This window comes from Narcine bancroftii, chromosome 5 (genome assembly GCF_036971445.1).
Source record: "Narcine bancroftii isolate sNarBan1 chromosome 5, sNarBan1.hap1, whole genome shotgun sequence".
In the NCBI taxonomy this organism is placed as follows: Eukaryota; Metazoa; Chordata; class Chondrichthyes; order Torpediniformes; family Narcinidae; genus Narcine; species Narcine bancroftii.
Window position 1 is genome coordinate 55,914,887 of NC_091473.1, and position 18,661 is coordinate 55,933,547.

Consider the following 18,661-nt stretch of genomic DNA (forward strand, 5'->3'; position numbering starts at 1 on the left):
GAATAATCAATAAACCTAAATCACTTTTGGTGCGCTATTATTTTTGTATTTATCGTAATGTTGTTCGATGGTTAGAACATGAATGTTTGCAATATGATGCTGCAGCAAAACATCGAATTTCATGGCTTGTTCGTGACAATACATTCTGATTCTGATAAGTTGCAGAGAACAGAGATAGAAAGGGAAGAACATGAAAGGATTTTAAAAAGAGGATGAGGTATTTAAAACAAAATCAAGCAGAAGTATGCATAAGCCAGAAAGGTCAATGCTGGATGCATATTAGAAAATGAACATCAGAATCATCTTTGTAATGTCAGAGAACCAAAAGCCTGAGTTTATCTCAGAATGCTTTAGATTAGTCAACTCCAGAGGATAACAAAGGCCATCAAAAGCAAGTGCTTCCATTCTAGCAGTTTTAATGCAGAATCCTCCAGCTGGATTGTCAAACCTGGCATTATTTCATAAATCTGTGTTGACAATCTGATCCTGGTAATATTTTCCAAGTGTCCCATAATGATAACATTTTAATAGGCTCATCATTTTCTCTCTTCATGATATTCATCTTACTGATCTGTAGTTCCATGTTTCCTCTATCTCCTTATACTTAAATGGGTTACTTTTTCCACCCTTGAATCTGCAGGAGCTATTCAGTTACTCACAGAATTTAACAGCCTACTTCTTTTATAATGTTTATGATGAGCTGGGGATTTGTCATCTTTTGGTATCATTAATCTCCCTGCCACTATTTTTAACTAACATTAATTAGTTCCTTATTTTCATTAAACACTTCATCCTTCTGCATTTCTAGTCATTAGTGTTCTCCTCAGTGAAGAGAAAACCACAGTATTTGTTAATTATTCTGCCATTCTCCTGTCATTAAATCCTGCTGCTTTAGAAAAGCTACCAGCATATTAAAGGGTCCCTACCACGCTGGTCACACTCACTTCTCCCTCCTTGCGTCATGAAGAAGGTGAGTGAGCTTTAAAACACAAACCTCTAGATTCATAGTAAGTGCTTTTTTCCCTGCTGTTATCGGACTCAAGAATGATCCCCTCATTGATAAAAGAGAACACTCTTAATTGTTTTAGCTGCAGTTTCTCTGCATCCCACACTTTGTAACACTGTACCCTGCACTATTTAATGAACTGTAGCATTACACCATCTACTTTTATTATTGAGGTACCTGCTGTATTTAATTATAGGTTGACTTGCTTGGATAGCATGTAAAACAAAGTTTTTCACTGCATCTTGGTACATGTGACAATAAACAATTCAATTTAATTCAATCCTAAAGGATCCAAGTTGTAATCATTAACCTTTTTATTCCTTTAAAACACATGTAAAAATACTTGAGGTCCAGTTGAACAATTCATTCCTTATGTGCACTCTTACCTTATTTTTTTTAAAATTTTCTTTTTCAATCTCATGGCACATTTTTACAGAATTTTGAACTACTCATTTTTAATTTTAATTTAGACATACAGCATGGTAACAGGCCATTTCGGAGCATAAGTCCATGCAGCCCAATTTACATCCAATTTACCTATACCGCTGGTAGGTTTCAAATGGTGGAAGGAAACCGGAGCCGCCAGGGAAAACCCACACAGACACATGGAGAACGTGCAAACTCTTTACAGTCAGCATGGGATTCGAACACTGGTCCCAATTCCTGGTGCTGTAAAGGTGTTGCACTAACCATTATGCCCTAATTGCAACTGTGGATTATTTTTATTTATCTTTTTCTAGTTATTAGTTCTTTTTCTGTCTCATGATATATTAGAACATCAAACAGTACTGCACAGTATGGACGCTTTGACCCACAATATTGTGCTGACCTATAGTGTCTGTCATGTTTGGGACAAAGCCACTTTCTTCCTTTATTTGCGTTATAGAAATAGAGAGACTGCACTGCAAAATGCAAACCACTAGTTAGCCACTGAAGGGATCGCCAGATTACAATTTGTCAAGAATATTTAAAAGAACCTGCAGAATTCTGGGAAATGGTCTTGTGGCCAGATGAGAACAAGATTAACCTGTCAGAGAGATAGCAAGAGCAGCATGAAGGAATTGCCCAAGATCCAAAGCATTCCATCTTTGCAATGGTTTGCATCTTGCAATGTAGCCTCTGCATTTCCGTTCATGAAGTCTACTGCAGGCAGTAGTGATTTATAAACCACACCTGCCTCCTAAAGAGTGTTTCTGATCTGTAGGGCATACTTTGGGGATATTCCTTCAATATGATGAGAATTCTTCTGTCATAGGCAGTGGAGGTCTTCCTTGGAATACCAGTCCCTTAGCGATTATTGAGTTCACCAGTACACTGTTTGTTTCTTCTTAATGATGTTCAAAATAGATGATTTTGGTAATCCTCAGGTTTGAGCGATGTCTCTTGCTGATTTATTCTTGTTTTTTTCAGCCTCATAACGTCTTCTTTGACTTTCATTGGCACAACTCTGGTCTTCATGCTGAAAAATGGCAACCGCAGATCCCAAAGGTGATCAAAGGTTTAAAAGCAGTGCCACACTCTTATACCTGCACCAAAGAAGCAAGTAAACATACCCGAGTACTCACAAACACCTGTGTAAAGCCAAATGTCCCAAACGTTATGATGCCCTGAAATGAGGGGATAATGTATCAACAGTGCTGTAGTTTCTACATGGTCAAACTAAAATCTATATATAACCATGAATCAAATTTGGAATGTGCACTTTAATCATGTGTGAATTGTTTGATTATTAATTTAAAACTGTGGAGCACAGAGGCAAAATGTGTTTTTGTCCCAAACATTATGGAGGACACTGTATATCAGCCTATCCCAACATTAATTTAATCTTCCTTACCGCACAGCCTTGAACCCTCGGATCTTAATATATCGAGTGCCTTTTAAATGTCCCTTTTGTACATATTGTGGTAACAATTTAGACAATGTCGTTGATGCATTTTGCGTATCAGTGTGGCTACAGTAAGTAAGTATTTTGATCCTTCTGTACATTATACTTATCTATCTGGCAATATTTTCTCAGGCTCACACTCACCTTGTGGGAAATAAAGGAAAGGCTTTTGAGAATTCCATCTGCTCAGGTAAATGGAAAACCAAAGTCATTAAAAATGGAAGATATTGTGAAAGCACTGGTTAGGGAACTGCAGATAATGAATAAGAAATAAGGGAAATGGGATGAAGTACTTTTAAGAAGTGGGATAGGAAGATGTGTAGATGTGTTTATATGCTTATAATAAAACTTAGTCCCTGACCTAATCACTGAAATGGAGATAGAAATGAGAAGAGAGAGAAGAGACTGATATGTGTGCAATGTGAAAATGAAAACAGTGGAGATTGTTAGGAAAGATGATGACAATTTTGACTTCTTTACCAATATAGGAAGTACCACCTGGACAGTTGTAAATGTAATGAGAAAAATACTGAGTGGGTTGAGGCTTGAAGAACATGGAAAAAGTCTTCAGCCAAGCCAACAAAGTACAAGGTATTCTTTGGGCCAATGCAAGTTTCCATTGCTAAGCCTCTGTAGAATGTGAGAAATGTTGAAGCTGTTCAATGGTGGGACGAAGTCAATCAGGTGGTGCAGGCCGTTGTTTGGATCTCTTATTCAGAAGCAAGAGGAGGGCCCTCAGAATATCCTGCTGTTGGATAGGTATATGGATGTATTGGGCGTACATTGTGTTATGCGTGAGTCACAAAGTTGATGAAATGTTTTGGAATTTTTTAGTATTATTTAGAACCAAGCTATGTACTCTCAATATTATTCTGTTTTCTCTCACTCATTGTTGTGTCCATTTTCTGCAAATAAAGTCTTATTTGCTGTTTATAAGCAGACCAATCTATAAATTCTACCTGAACCTGATATAGATTACACAATTATTTTACCATAATGGAGGCTATTATGCTCATCATAACTCTGCTTCCTTCTCTTTCAAGGAGTTTTTATTCCTCTGGTCTTATCCATATACTCTTTTTTTCTTTTTTCCATATTTAACCAACTTTCTGATGCAGTATTTGATTGAATCTGCTTCCATCACCCTTTCAGTTAGGTCATACAAGGAGAAAGACTCCATGGAAAGTCATTCCCTGGAGATATATATACTTTATATCTAAATTATTCATATTAGTTAAGGACCTCTGCAAGCATGAAGACTTTTCATTTACCTATTAATTCATGGGTGACAATCTCATGTACAGAGCCTTGAGGGCAAAATAAATAGTCAATACAGAAATAAAAATTGCTGGATGGCGCAGAGTTGCAGAAAACAAATGAACTGCTCAGAAACTAGTGACAGGCAAAAATACCTGAAGGTCAAACACACATTGTCAAGGCTCAGTCCCACTAAAAATAACAAATGTATCCCCAAATGGAGTAATCTGAAACCTTGGTCCCAGCTCACTGGACCATTCAACACCTTTCTGTGCATTCTTTGTACAGTAACGGTACAATGGTGAAAGCAATAGGTACGACTTGAAGCCAAAGTACTTTGTGCAAAGTTTCTTGTACATACAGAAATGCAAATTAGATAGATAATGAAAATGAGATTATTGACATACACATAAATACAATGTACATATCATGAAAATTCTGACTTGCTGCAGCCATACAGGTATGTTGCAAAAATAAAACATCTTCAATAGTACACATTAAATTAATGTACGAAAAGAGATAATAAATTAAAAGATAAATAGCTAAATATTCACAGTTATAATAGAGGTGAAATGAAAAAAACTGGTGTTTCAATAGGGCAGAAAGATATTTTTTTTGTGGTGCCAGTGAAGTTTATGTAATAAAGGGAAGTTAAAGAATCTAACAACCATTGAACAAAAAATTGTTCTTGAACCAAGAGGTGCTGGACTTCAGGCTTCCCAAAAGAAGCAGTGAGAAGAGGTTGTGACCAGGGTGAAGGTGGTCCTTTATGACATTGTCTGATTTCTTGAGGAAGACTATCACATTGATGTCAAAGCCTTTCTATGTTTGCTACCTTATGCTTTCCTGAGCACCCAAATGACCAAAACAGGCCATGAGGCAACCAATCAGTATACTTTCCACCGTACACCTGTAGATGTTTAAGGACATGGAAAATTTCTTCGGACATCTTAGAAAACCTAAGAGTAGTTGTGCCTTCTTCATAAATGCCTCGATGTGTTGGATCCAGGACAAGTCCTCTGATATGTGAATTCCCAGGAACCTGATGCAACTCACCTTCTCCACTTCTGTTCCATTAATTCAGATAGGTGTGGGGTCCTTTGGCCTCCCCTTCCTAAAATCCATAATGAGCTTCCTGAACTTATTGACAGTAAGTTTGCTATTCTGGCACCACCCAAACATATTCTCGATCACCAGTTCGTATTCTGACTCATCAATTCCCATTGTTTGGTCAACAACAGTGGTGTCATCAGTGAATTTATAGATTGTGTTGGAGCTCCACTTGGCCACTCAGTTAGGGTTGTATCCAGAATAGAGCAGGAAATTAAGCACGTAGTCATGTCATGCCCAAGTTGATAGTTAGCGACGAATTGGTGGTGTTGCCAATCCGCAGTAATTGGGATCAAAATTGAGAAAGCCAAGAATCCGAGGTCTCCATATCGATGCAATCATGATCTAGCTCAACAATGGCTATACTTTGTGATACTCAGTATGTCACTAAAGAATCTAAAAAATCTACAGGTGTACCATGGAGACCATTCTGGCTGGTTGCATCATTTGTCTGGTACAAGGTGCCAATGCTCAGGACAAGAAAAAACTCCAGAGGGTTGTTAACTTGGCCTGTGACATAACGGGAAAAAGACATCACTCCATCAAGGACATCTACACGAGGCAGTGCCTTTAAAAAAGCATCCTCTATCCTCAAAGATCCACACCATCCAGGCCACACCCTCTTCACTCTGCTACCATTGGGGAAAAGGTACAGGAGTCTGAAGACAAGCACTTAGCAGCACAAGGACAGCTGCTTCCCCACTGCCATTAGATTCTTGAATGATCAGTGAACCAATGACACTGCTTTGCTTTGATTTTTCATGCACTATTTTTATTTATTGTTACACTCTGATGCTGCTGCAAAACAACAAATATTGTGACTTGTTCGTAACAATAAATTCTGATACTAATTCAGATTCTGATTCAGTTGCAGAGGGACAGACAGGGACCCAGAATCTTGAACTTGGGAGGTTTTACTGGCATGGTGTTGGATACTGAGCTATAGCCAATGAACAACAGTCTAACATGGGTGTTCTTGTAGTCCAGGGGATCTAATGCAGAATGAAAGACAGCGAGATCCTGTTGTGAGGATAGTGCATTTACATGTTTAAGTGTTACGGTTTTTACACAGCCACTGCGAAACGGGAAACTTTTGCAAAATTCCTGCAATAAAGGCTATGTAAAATGTTTGGAACGGAAATGAGTGACTCATTCCCGTCCTGAAATGTTTCCTGTGGCAGCCCTAGACGTTTTGCAGGCTGCCTGCAGTCTAAACTGAACTGTAGGCAGTCCACAACAATGGGTTAATGAATAGCTTGTATTTGCAAGTCCCATCTCTTTACTTATAGCACTTCTGGTATTCAGTGTAAAATCACGCAAGGGAACAGAGATTTTAAGTTCTGGTCGCTCATGTGTGAACAGCCACTCTGGAAGGAAGGAAAAAATTTTGAGCAGAAAAAAATCATAATTTCTACGTTAAAAAACATTTTGATTGCAGAAGGCACAAACTCATTATTGTCCATCCACCAGACTGTTTATATAGGTCAGACCAAATGAGGATGAGTGATATCTTTCCCTGAAGATTTTCAATAAAAGGTTCCAGTAGTTTCAGGATTACCACCATTTTTTTTTAATTATGGATTTTTTTTTTTTTTAAATCAACTTTGTTAAATTTAAATTCCTCAGCTGTCAGGATAGGATTTGAATTCCTGATTCTTGGTTCATATATCTAGCTGTTAATCCAGTAAGTTACCCATTGTGCAACTGGTATACACAATTAAATTAAGAATGTCTGGTCTTCATGATTAATATTCCAGCTGTGTTTTAATCTCCAAATTTTATCCTTGGGCAGTAAATTTGTCATCAGTTCTTTTCTCCTCCTGCCAATAAATAGTTAATCACAAGTGTCATCTCATTCATCCACAGTCATGACAATGAGGTATCAGAGGACCATCTCATGGCCACTGATCAGTCAGTGGAGAAGGAAAAGTCCACTGTCTTTTTGATAAACACGATTTAATACAGCACAGAAACAGGCCATTCAGGTCCCATTTAAATTTATTTGGCACATATCCGAATTATGGATGGAACAGTTAGTGTAGTGGTTAGCGAAACACTATTACAGCGCCAGCGACCAGGTTGCAAATCTAAAACTGTAAGGAATTTCTACATTCTCCCCACGTCTGCTTGGGTTTCCTCCCACCCTCCTAAAGAAAATGTATGGGGTTTGTAGATTAATTGGTATATTTGACAGATTATAGGCTCATGGGCTGGAAGGTCCTGTTACCATTCTGTTTACCTCCAGAAAAAAACTCTTCCTGTCCACATACCTTTCTGAAAAATTTTCAAATGCCAATTATTTTCATCCCTGTAATGTCTTCTGAGAACTTGTTCCATAAGCTCATCACTCCGTGTGAAAACACTGCCTGCCCCTCAGTTCCCCATGAAATCTTTCCCATCTCACCTTAAATCCATGCCCCTTTTTTGAGATTCCCAATACCTTGGAGAAAAAGATTGGGACACTTCACCTTATCCTTACCCCTTGATTTTATGCAATTCTATAAAATCACCCTCTCAGACTCCTATACTCTAAGGAAAAAACTGCCCAGCTTCTCCTTATAGGTCAAGCTCGAGTCCCATCAACTTCCCCAGGAATTTTTTTCTATTCTGTTTCTAGCAAATGTTTCATTCAAACCTTTGCAGAACATTGCATTTCCCTTCAGAGAACCTCTGTAGATAGACAAAGTAAATGGCCACCAGTTCAAAGAAATTAACCAGGTTTATTATTCCTGTGAAGCAAACACCGCAAATGCTGGAATTGTCAGCAAACAACGAACCCGCAAAAGTGGCTCGGTGAGAGAGGAAGCACCTACGAATATAAATAGTCATCAGTATTTGATACACAAAAGGGCTGGAGAAACTCAACAGGTCATGCAGCATTCATAGGCAACAGAGATGTCTAACCAAATTTCATGAGCTGACCCCTTTGTCATAGTACGAGCAAAAAGCAGGGAGATGTCTGAATAAATTTGTTGGGGGAGGGAGGGAGCAGGAAGGAACTCAGTCTGACAGGCAAGAGGTCAGAGGTGAATATAGGTTGGAGGGTAGAAGAGAAAAAAGCTGGGAAGTGATGATGGAGGTGGTAGCTCTCTGAATGGAGAGAAAAGTGGATGAGGAGCTGGAGGAAAGGGGGAAGGGGAAAGGGGGGGAGACAGATACAGTCAATGTTAATACCATCTGGTTGGAGAGTGCTCAGATGGAATATTAGGTGCTGTTCCTCCAATTTGTGGGTGGCCTCAGCTTGGCAGTACATGAGGCCACAGACAGACATGTCAGTGTGGAGTAGGGAATGAAATTTAAAGTAGATGACCACTGCAGATTCTCAAGTGAAGTGTTGCCTCACTTGGAAGGGCCCCGAATGGTGGTGAGGGAGGAGGTGTGGGTGAAAGTATAGTATTTCATCTGGTTACACGGGTAAGTACCAGGAAAGCGATTAGTGGGAAGGGATGAGAGGAGTGGATAAGGGAGTCATGGAAGGGGTGGTCCATGCTGTAGGCAGAGAGAGGAGGAGAAGGTGGTGGGATCACTTCGTAGGTGGTGAAAATTGCGGAGGATAATATGTTGGATGTGGAGGCTGTTGAATCCTATCCTTGTGTCTAGGGGAAGAGGGAACCAGGGCAGATGTACAGGAACTGGAGGAAATGTGGCTTACCCACATCTCCAGTAATTTATAGTAGAGGGGATGCCACTTTTTTTTTTAAACAAAAGGACATCTTATATCCCCAGACCAAGTGAATTTGAGATTGGGGTGGAAGTTGCAGCAAAGTGGATAAAGTTGATGAGCTCATCATGGGTGCATGTGGCAGCACCAATAAAGCAGAGAGTTGAGAAGCCTTCCTCTGTAGGCATGTAGCATGGATTACTCAACATAGCCAACAAAAAGGCAGGTATAACTAGGACCCATGTGTGTACCCATGGCCACTCCTTAACTTGGAGGTGGAATGAGTTAAAGGAGGAGTTGATCGTGAGAAGTTCTGCCAGGTGGTGAAGGGTAGTGGTGTAGGGGGACTGGTTGAGTGTTGTTGAAAAAAAAATGAGGGGCTTTGAGACCTTTGGTATTGGGGAGAGGGATGTATAGAGATCGGACATCCATGGTGAAAATAATTCCAGGGAACTGGAATTTTTTTTTTAAAGTGATGGAGGACATGGATTTAGGTTGGGAGGGAATGGACCAAATTGGAATCAAATTAAGATGATACTGTTGTGTGATGGAAAACAAGTTTGACGGGGTCAAAAGATCAGCAAGTCTAAACACAGGCTGATTATAACAGTGATCTTTATTCACATGTGTAGGGCAGTAGCAACAATGATAATAGACACTTATATTCACGTGATCGCACAATACAATCGCATCAGATGCAACAACTACCCGACACCACAACCTGCAGAGAATACAATTCAATATCCACCATCTCTTGATACAGTGCAAGCATGGGTCTTAACTAAACAAGGCACAGTGATATCTATGTACACAATACTACAGCTCCCAACTCTGTTAGTACATACCTTATGAATGACTCTCCAGCATCACCCATGGTTCATAAGCTGGAGTTCATCCCAGAGGAAGAGGAAAAAAAGAGGCAGATGATGCATACATGGTGAACTTTATAGTGTAGTTGACTGGAGAGTCCAGCCCAAGAGTGTGTTAGGCAATTAAATGAGCTAATAGTTAGGTGTGCACTAATCTGTGGGCAGAGTTTGACCTTGATTTGCAGGTGATGTGACCTCTGACTAGATACTTACTGGTTGGATCACGTGACACACATGATCATCCATATTACAGAAACAAATTCGGTGGGGCAGGAGCACGTGGAAACAATGGATCTACCAGGTCAATTAAGTTTGTGGAGGTTGAACCAGGCACTGCAAGGTTGGGAAACAATGAGGTTAGATGGTTTTTTAGGAAGATGACTGTAAGTGATGAGGTCAGAGATGGTGTGTGAGACGATGGTTTGATATGTTTTGGTGGGATCTTGCACAAGGGGCAAGTTAGGGAAGGTGTCTGAGAGCTGTCAACTGGCCTCAGCAAGTAGAGGTTAGTGTGCCAGACCACAACTGCACCACCCTGGTCTGCGGTTTAATCATAAGGTGAGGATTGTGCATAGAGAGTGGAGGGCAGAGCTTTCAGAGGGGATGAGATTTGAAAAAGTGAGGAGAATGAAGTTGAGATTGAGTGAAAACTGGTTTTGCATGGAAACATGCCGAATATGTGGATAAAATCAACCTTGCGGTTCAAAGTGATCAGCTCCATGTGCATGCCTCTGCACCTGAGTAGCGAGCAAACATTTAAGGGAAGTTCACTCTAGCTCTTCCACCAATGCTGCCCTTCCAAACAGTATTATTCTGTGGTTAACTGAACTCTTGTTCTATGTCGGAGGCAGTTCCTGATCATCCTTAATTGAGTGGCAGATATGCTTGATATCAAGCCCCAGATTTGTCCCAACTTGCCAGTATATCATATGGATCACACTCATTTAAATGGAGAAACTGAACTAGATGAAGGCAAGTGGCTTGATTTTTTAAATTGCAATCAGCTGTGATGTTTATATTTAATTTACATAAATTTATTGCTGAACTTCTGTCACCTTAACACAACTAAAACTGTCTGCACAGCTGATATAGCACATCTTGCTCCACCAAATAAAGTTCAAATTTATGTTAGACTATATACATAACATTACACAGAATCCTGAGATGTAGTTCCTGCAGGCCAAACAGAACTTCTACTTCACTTTAAGACCATAAGTAAGATTATCATTGCACCTCTACATTGTACTTATGTACATGACAATAAATTCTTCATACATTTATTCATATGAATGGATGCAATCAATCCTTTTTTCCCCTAGAAGGGGACTCTAAAACTCAAGCATATTGATTCAAGGAGAATGATTTAAAGGGGACCTGAGGGGCGACATATTCACACATTTTCTGCCTTCTAATCATTTTTTTTTAAAGCAGCACTGCCGAGGCTGCTGTAAAGGTAGAGCTGTAGCTGTTACGGACCCTAGATAGCAGTGAGCGGAGACACAGCATTGCTCCGCAGGATCCTACTGCCTGGTTCTAATGCCAGCGGCTCTCTACAAGATTAAATGGCCTGCTAGAGAGTTGGCTGTTTATTTTTGTTAAATCGTGCACCCATAGCAGTGCCTGTATTGGGCAGTGTACCACAAGGGGTTGCAGCAGGCATTCGCAAAGCAGCAAAAATGGGGAGAACATCTCTGTTAAGAAGAAGTATGGGAGATTACCCTACAGAGAATGTGACCGCCACAGCAGACCAGTGAGGGACCCAGCAGCTGAAGTCACATAAGCAATGGGAGGTTGGCATCTTGCAGTCAAAGGATCCACCCAGGCTGCTGGAGACTGGCTCATGGGAATCAGGACTCGAGAGGGTGCTGAGCAAGAAAGGCTCCTGAAGGGCCTGAGGTGCAGAAGACTTCCTGGTCCTATTGGAGGTTTGGATCTGGCCCTCACATTGCCAATGGCTTGAACAGGAGTCTGTGTGGCTGCAAAGGCTGTGGGAGCCCTGGAGGTGAATTCACTGACACTTAATGTCTTTGACAGACTCTCCTTTGCTTCTGTTTCTCTTATTGTTCAGGGCACAGGCAATGCTCATGGTGACTCTTTCTTTGGCATACAGCAGACTAAAGTCAAGAATAATCATGTATATTACATTTTGATGCATTATGACAATAAAATGAGCCTGGAACCTTGGAACGTCATTCTTTAACGTCTCTGATCAGTAGAGGCATTTAGGAGATTGAAAATGCAGGATTTAGAATAAACCACAAGAGCTGTCAATGCAGCAAACAAAATATCTGCTGGAGAAACTCATTGGGGGGAGGGGGAAACATGAAGATGCAGGTCAGAACCTTTCATCCAGTCTTGAAAGTTTCCAATCTGAAACGTCCACCATTCTTCTCCCCCCCCCCCAACTGAATTCCTCCATCAGATTCTGTTCTGTTCCATATTCCAGCGTCGGCAATCGCTCACGAGTCTCCAGAGGGCTGTCTATGGGTTGGGGTCTTGGGATCAGCACAGTGTGGCTAAAATTTCCACTCGTAGGCAGCTCCACTACATTAGGTGATCACTGCTGCAAGCCCACCAATCTTACTTGGACCTGTTCAGCCCCAAGAGATGAGCTTGACCATTGGAACAGCAAAGAAATCAAATACATGGTGCAGGCAGGCGAAGCTCGATCCCAACACATTTGATCTTCAGAAGTCAGGTGAAAAGCCTTTGATACATTTTTGATGCTGAGTGGTTCAATCAGAGGTGGCACAGTTAGCATAGCGGCTCACGTAACGCTATTACAGCGCTAGCGACCCAGGTTCAAATTGGCGCCGTCTGTAAGGAGTTTGTACATTCTCCCAGTGTCTGTGTGGGTTTCTTCCAGGTGCTCCAGTTTCCTCCCACCCTTCAAAACATGGGCAGGGTTATAGGCTAATTGGGTGTGCTTGAGCTGCATGTGCTCATGGGCCAAAAGGGCTGTTACTGTATTGCATGCCTACAAAAAAAATGTTAGGGGTCTTCCAATTCAAATGAAGATGGTTGTTTTCAATCGAACACAGGTAATTGTAGACAAGCCATGTAGACTGTAGAAATTCGACAGTGAGAGAGCAAAATCTCAGAAGTAGTTATCCATCAGCCACTTGGGTTACATATGTTCTCAGTGGGCCTTAACACAGCAAATGTAGAAGGGTGTCCCTATGAAGTAAATATTGGGTCAAGATGGGACTAGGTTACTGAGTTTGTCTGTTCAGGCTGTGAAAAGTATTGCTGAAAATAAGAGTTCAGAAAGAAAAGGTGAAATCAAAGCAAATTTCAGTGTTTGTTGTGCAAAGAGACAGGACTGACAACTACTAATTACCAAGAGACAGTTTAGCCAGGATCATGGACTGACAACTACTAATTACCAAGAGACAGTTTAGCCAGGATCGTGGACTGACAACTACTAATTACCAAGAGAATTTAGCCAGGATCGCAGACTGACAACTACTAATTATCAATATCTTGACAACCCACTCAGTGGACTAGATTTCTATTACTGAGGCTCAGCTACATTAAAGATCCTTTTTGTAAATACGAAACCAAAATGCTGCAGGTGTTTGAAAATTGGAATAAAAGTGAAAGATGTTGAAAATGGTCAAGGGTCAAAGAAATAGTCATTTACACAAAAATGCCGGAGAAAGTCAAGCAACGTCCTTTGTGTAGCAAAGGTAAAGAATACAGAACCATCATTTTGAGCCAGAGTCCTTCAAGATGTGACCAATAAGCAAACAGAACCTGAATAAAATTGTGGGGTGAGGGGCAGATTGAGGTGCACAGGCCCAAAGGTCATGGGTGGATGTGAGTGGGATGATAGAGAGAAAAAAGCTGAGAAGTAACAGGGGAAACAGGATAGCTCTCCAAACAGAGGGAAGATGGAGATTTGGAGAAAAGCAGACAGAGGGGTGAGGAAGAGAAAGAGACAAGGAAGAAGTCAATGTTAATGCCATTTAGTTCGAGGTCCAGATGGAATATTAGGCGTTCTTTCTCCAATATGAAGGTGGTCTCAGTTTGCCAGGGCATGAGGCCATGGACAGTCAAGGAAATCATCAGGAGGTCAGGCAGCTTCTAGAGTCAATGTTTCGGGTCACTGACCTTTCATCTAATCAAAAGTCATCAGCTTAACATTTGGAGTACTGTGAACAGTTCTAGTCATCACATTACAGGGAAGATGTGGAGGCTTTGGCAAGTGTGCAGGAAAGGTTCACCAGAATGTGGCCTCATTCAGAGAGTATTTGGAGATCTGATGAGAAGTGGGACAAACTTGGATTGTTTTGCCTGGAGTGTTAGAACTGGAGTAGTATCCTGATAGAAGTCTATAAATTTAGGAGAGGTAAAAGTCAAAATCTTTTTGCCAAGGCTGAAAATGTCAAATTTTGAGGCCATAGTTTTCAGGTGAGAGGGAGAATGTTGAATGGAGATGTGTGAGGCAAGATTTTAAGCTCAGAGAGTGGTAGATGACTGGAAAGTGCTACTGGGGAATGGTGGAAGCAGATTTGATAGTAACATGAGATTGGCACATGAACAGGCAAGGAATGGAGGAAAATAGGTTTGTAAGCAGGCAGGTGAGATTAGTTTGGCTGCATTGGGCTGAAGAGCCTGTTTCTATGTCTATATTCTAACTTAGAGCGCAATTTATTTTTCCTGAAATAAACACATTGTTCAATTCTCAAAAATAGAGAGATTCTGGTCTTATGGACTTAGCCCTTAAAACACTTTCAATTACAGTGATAGTTGGTAGAATTATTTATATGTTCACTGAATATTCAGGTTTCATCAATTCTTTCAGATTGTTTGATACTAAATAACCCTATGGAACCAAGCAAGCAAAAAGTTGGTAATGCAAGCAAACTTTGGATTCTCCAGCCTAGTGTTAGTGATGGTTCGTACAGTATTCAGATTACGATCAGGATCAATTTTTACTATTAGCTAATGCACCAGTCAAACACAGGCAAGATGCACAGCTCTCCCATTCTGCTAGTCTTCAGCTGGTCGGCCATTTAAATATCTAAATTAAAAATCCGTACATTAAGATTTCTCTCTTCGTGCTCAACTGGCGACTTTTGTGCAAATTGCTTCTACAATGGAAAAAATACCATTAATCAGCAATTAGTTATGCTTCGACCTCACATTTTTACAAACTTTTTTTAAATGACAAAATTTTAAAGTTTAATATTGAAATTACTTGATAAAACAATTAATTCCATGAAAGCTTTATCACAAAGAACAAACATTTTTTCATCTCCTCTAAAACTCCAATTTAGACAACTTTAAGTGATACAAAAATTGCTTTTATTTATATTAAGATACATTTTCCATTTCTTGCCAAGTTGATTCACAATGCTTGTAAAGTCTACCTTCTAATACCTGACATTGTTTGCTTATTATTGACTGGTCCCTCAGAAACAAGAAAAAAAATCACCAAGGTAGTAGGATTGCTCTCTCTCCATCCACAATTTAAAAAAATGTAGAATTATTTCTTGATTCCTTGAGTCTCTTCTGTTAGATCTGTCTTTTGTTGATTAAGAGAAATCCAAGTCTTCTGCTTATCCAGAAATGAAGAGAATCTTGGGACTGAATGAAGACCAAAGTATACAGAAAGGTCAAGCTCATTATTTTGAACATGCCTGAAATATGTCACATATCAGGCCATTATTCTGTTAACTCAAGGAAAGATTCAAAAGCAGTAAAACCCATAATTTACTCGGTTCCTCAGAAACCAGCAACAATTGTTTGTTCCTTTCTTACCCTCTCATTACCTGGTTGACAGTAATGAGCCTGATCTACATTCCCCTCATTCATAAATGTTTCAAGACATAGTTTTGTTGCAAGATAAAAGTGGTAACAAGCTGTGATTGAGACCCTCAAGGCTTTCCTGTTACCAAGATAGAAATATTTTCTGGGCATATACTCCTGAGGAATGCATAGCATCAACAAACAATATTCTCATATTTCAAAAAACATTTAAAAATACAATAAATGCAGGTTTAAAATACAAATGAGAAACAATGTAGAAGTTACAGCAAAACTGAGATACAGATTATCTGAGGTTCCAAATATGTGTATTGTGCATAGCTTTTGATGGGATTATCGCTATTCCACTTCAATGGAAGATCAAGGCTGAGAAATTTATTGTTAAGCACATTCCATTCCGAGTGATCCACCTAAGAATGGATATACGGTATGTAATAGCTCCACAGTAATTTTTCAATATATCTTGTGTATGTTAATCTTACATAATATCCGAGTACTGACAATGAGTGTTTCAGTATAATAGGACTTCTTATGTATCATGACATGGAGTTGGCCATTTGGCTCATTTCATTCCTGTCAGTACTCAGAGCTATTTGTTTTAAAACATTTTTCTGCATGGTAGAAGCCTCTTCTTGGCCAAAAAACCTGTGCCGTCAAATTACACCCAATTAATCTATCAACCCCATCCATTTTGGAAGGAGGAAGGAAACCAGAGCACCTGAAAGAAACCACACAGGTCATGGGCAGAATTTACAAATTCCTTGCAGACAATGCTGGATCCTAACTCAAGTTGCTGGAATTGCAATAGCATATGCTTCCACTAGGCTAACCATGCTGCCAGTTATCAATCTTATCGATCCCGTTACCCCTCTCCTTAATTTCCCATAATACTGTAATTTATTCCTTCTCACTTGTCTATCATGTCCCCTTTGATTTAATTTTCCATTGCCAGGCAATGATCAGATAATCCTAACCCAACTCATCCTGCTCCTACAACCAAATGAAATACATAATTTTAAATGAAACCATCCCCATTGATGAAAATTGAAACGTGACAGAGACACCTGAAAATATGAAGACTAAAGTTTTGGGTCCAATGGAAGCTCCGCTAATTTTCTTTGTGAAATTATTTTGTTTTTTTTTTTGGAGAAGTTGCTGTAGATTCTTTTATATATTCTGATTAATTGTACAGTTGTTTGAGTGATTGCTGTGCAGTTGATTGACTCCTCTGAACACATATTTTCCCTAATTCCTCTACAATTCACTGGACATGAACTGCAATCAAGAGAGCTTTGCGGAAGGTGATGCACAAAAGTTCAACCTTAGAAAGAAAGGACTTGCACATGGAGCAGGCCTTTCATGATCACAGAATACTACAAAAGACAATACTGAAATAGTTCTAAGGTATAGATATTGTTGTAGCCACCCCTTGTAACACATATCAGAGGCTATTCCGATACTATTTCAAAGACACTTTTCTTCACACTGTGATAACTATTTTTCCATTTATTTTCTCTTTTTATTCAATTAAGTATATTATTGCAGTTGTTTGAGATGGTTTTTGGTTTTTTTTTATAAAAAGTACCAGTTCAGCTGCAGCAATAAGGATTTCAGTGCATATATACATTATACAATGTATATGACAATTCTTTTCTTTTCTTTGGCTTGGCTTCGCGGACGAAGATTTATGGAGGGGGTAAAAAGTCCACGTCAGCTGCAGGCTCGTTTGTGGCTGACAAGTCCGATGCGGGACAGGCAGACACGATTGCAGCGGTTGCAGGGGAAAATTGGTGGGTTGGGGTTGGGTGTTGGGTTTTTCCTCCTCTGCCTTTTGTCAGTGAAGTAGGCTCTGCGGTCTTCTTCAAAGGAGGTTGCTGCCCGCCAAACTGTGAGGCGCCAAGATGCACGGTTTGAGGCGATATCAGCCCACTGGCGGTGGTCAATGTGGCAGGCACCAAGAGATTTCTTTAGGCAGTCCTTGTACCTTTTCTTTGGTGCACCTCTGTCACGGTGGCCAGTGGAGAGCTCGCCATATAACACGATCTTGGGAAGGCGATGGTCCTCCATTCTGGAGACGTGACCCATCCAGCGCAGCTGGATCTTCAGCAGCGTGGACTCGATGCTGTCGACCTCTGCCATCTCGAGTACTTCAACGTTAGGGATGTAAGCGCTCCAATGGATGTTGAGGATGGAGCGGAGACAACGCTGGTGGAAGCGTTCTAGGAGCCGTAGGTGGTGCCGGTAGAGGACCCATGATTCGGAGCCGAACAGGAGTGAGGGTATGACAACGGCTCTGTATACGCTTATCTTTGTGAGGTTTTTCAGTTGGTTGTTTTTCCAGACTCTTCAATAAACTGTCAATAATTATCAATACAGGAAACAATTAGGGCTCAATGAGACTACAAACATCTGGGATAATGCAAATAAAGGATAAATATTACTCAAGTGAATTCCCCGATCATTTTCTAATGTGTACATTGCGTTTCTGCCCACTGGAAAGAGCAGGCAGGTTCTTGATCCAGTACTGATCAAAGGACACCATCATCAACAGTGCTTCACTCCCTCTGTACAATAGTCAAGTCCCACCATTCTCAACCCATCCAAATGCCAGCCCAAAGCTAATCATTCTAACTGCTGTGTTTCATATGTTGAGGAGGCTTCATACCATGAGTTCTAACTAGAATATCACATAGATCATAAGATTGATCAGAAGTTCATTATATCCAAAAATGCTTGAAGTGCTCTGCAGTTTTGGAAGTTTTAACAGCATCTGAGGTGAAAGAAAACAAATTGATAATTCAAGTTTGAGATCTTTCATCAGGACTGAAAAGAAAGTAGGTCAAGGAGGATGATTTGGAAGGTGAGATCAATGGAAAGGCAGAGTGAGTTAGCCATTTGGATACAAAATTATTTTGATGGTAGGAGTCAGAGGATTATAGTGAAGGGTTGTTTTTTTTTTAAGATCGGAAGCCTGTAACCAGCAGTGTACAGCAGAGATCTAGGCTGGGCCCTTCATTATCTATATTAATGATTTAGATAAAAATGTTGTTGGCATAATAAGTACGTTTCTGAATGGCACCAAGATTAGTGATGTAGTACTC

General features: G+C 40.2%; 1 long non-coding RNA gene across 4 annotated transcripts in view; it reads right to left on the reverse strand.

The window, feature by feature from the left end:
• LOC138762679 (uncharacterized) overlaps positions 1-18,661 on the reverse strand; it is an 87,373-nt gene that overhangs the window by 44,215 nt on the left and 24,497 nt on the right. For 3 of the 4 annotated variants that reach the window (XR_011357047.1, XR_011357046.1, XR_011357048.1), the window contains exon 1: positions 5,205-5,331. The exons of the other annotated variant lie outside the window; for it this stretch is intronic. This is a non-coding gene — a long non-coding RNA (uncharacterized lncRNA). Of the gene's footprint in view, positions 1-5,204; positions 5,332-18,661 lie in introns of those variants that run through there. 4 annotated transcript variants of the gene reach the window in all.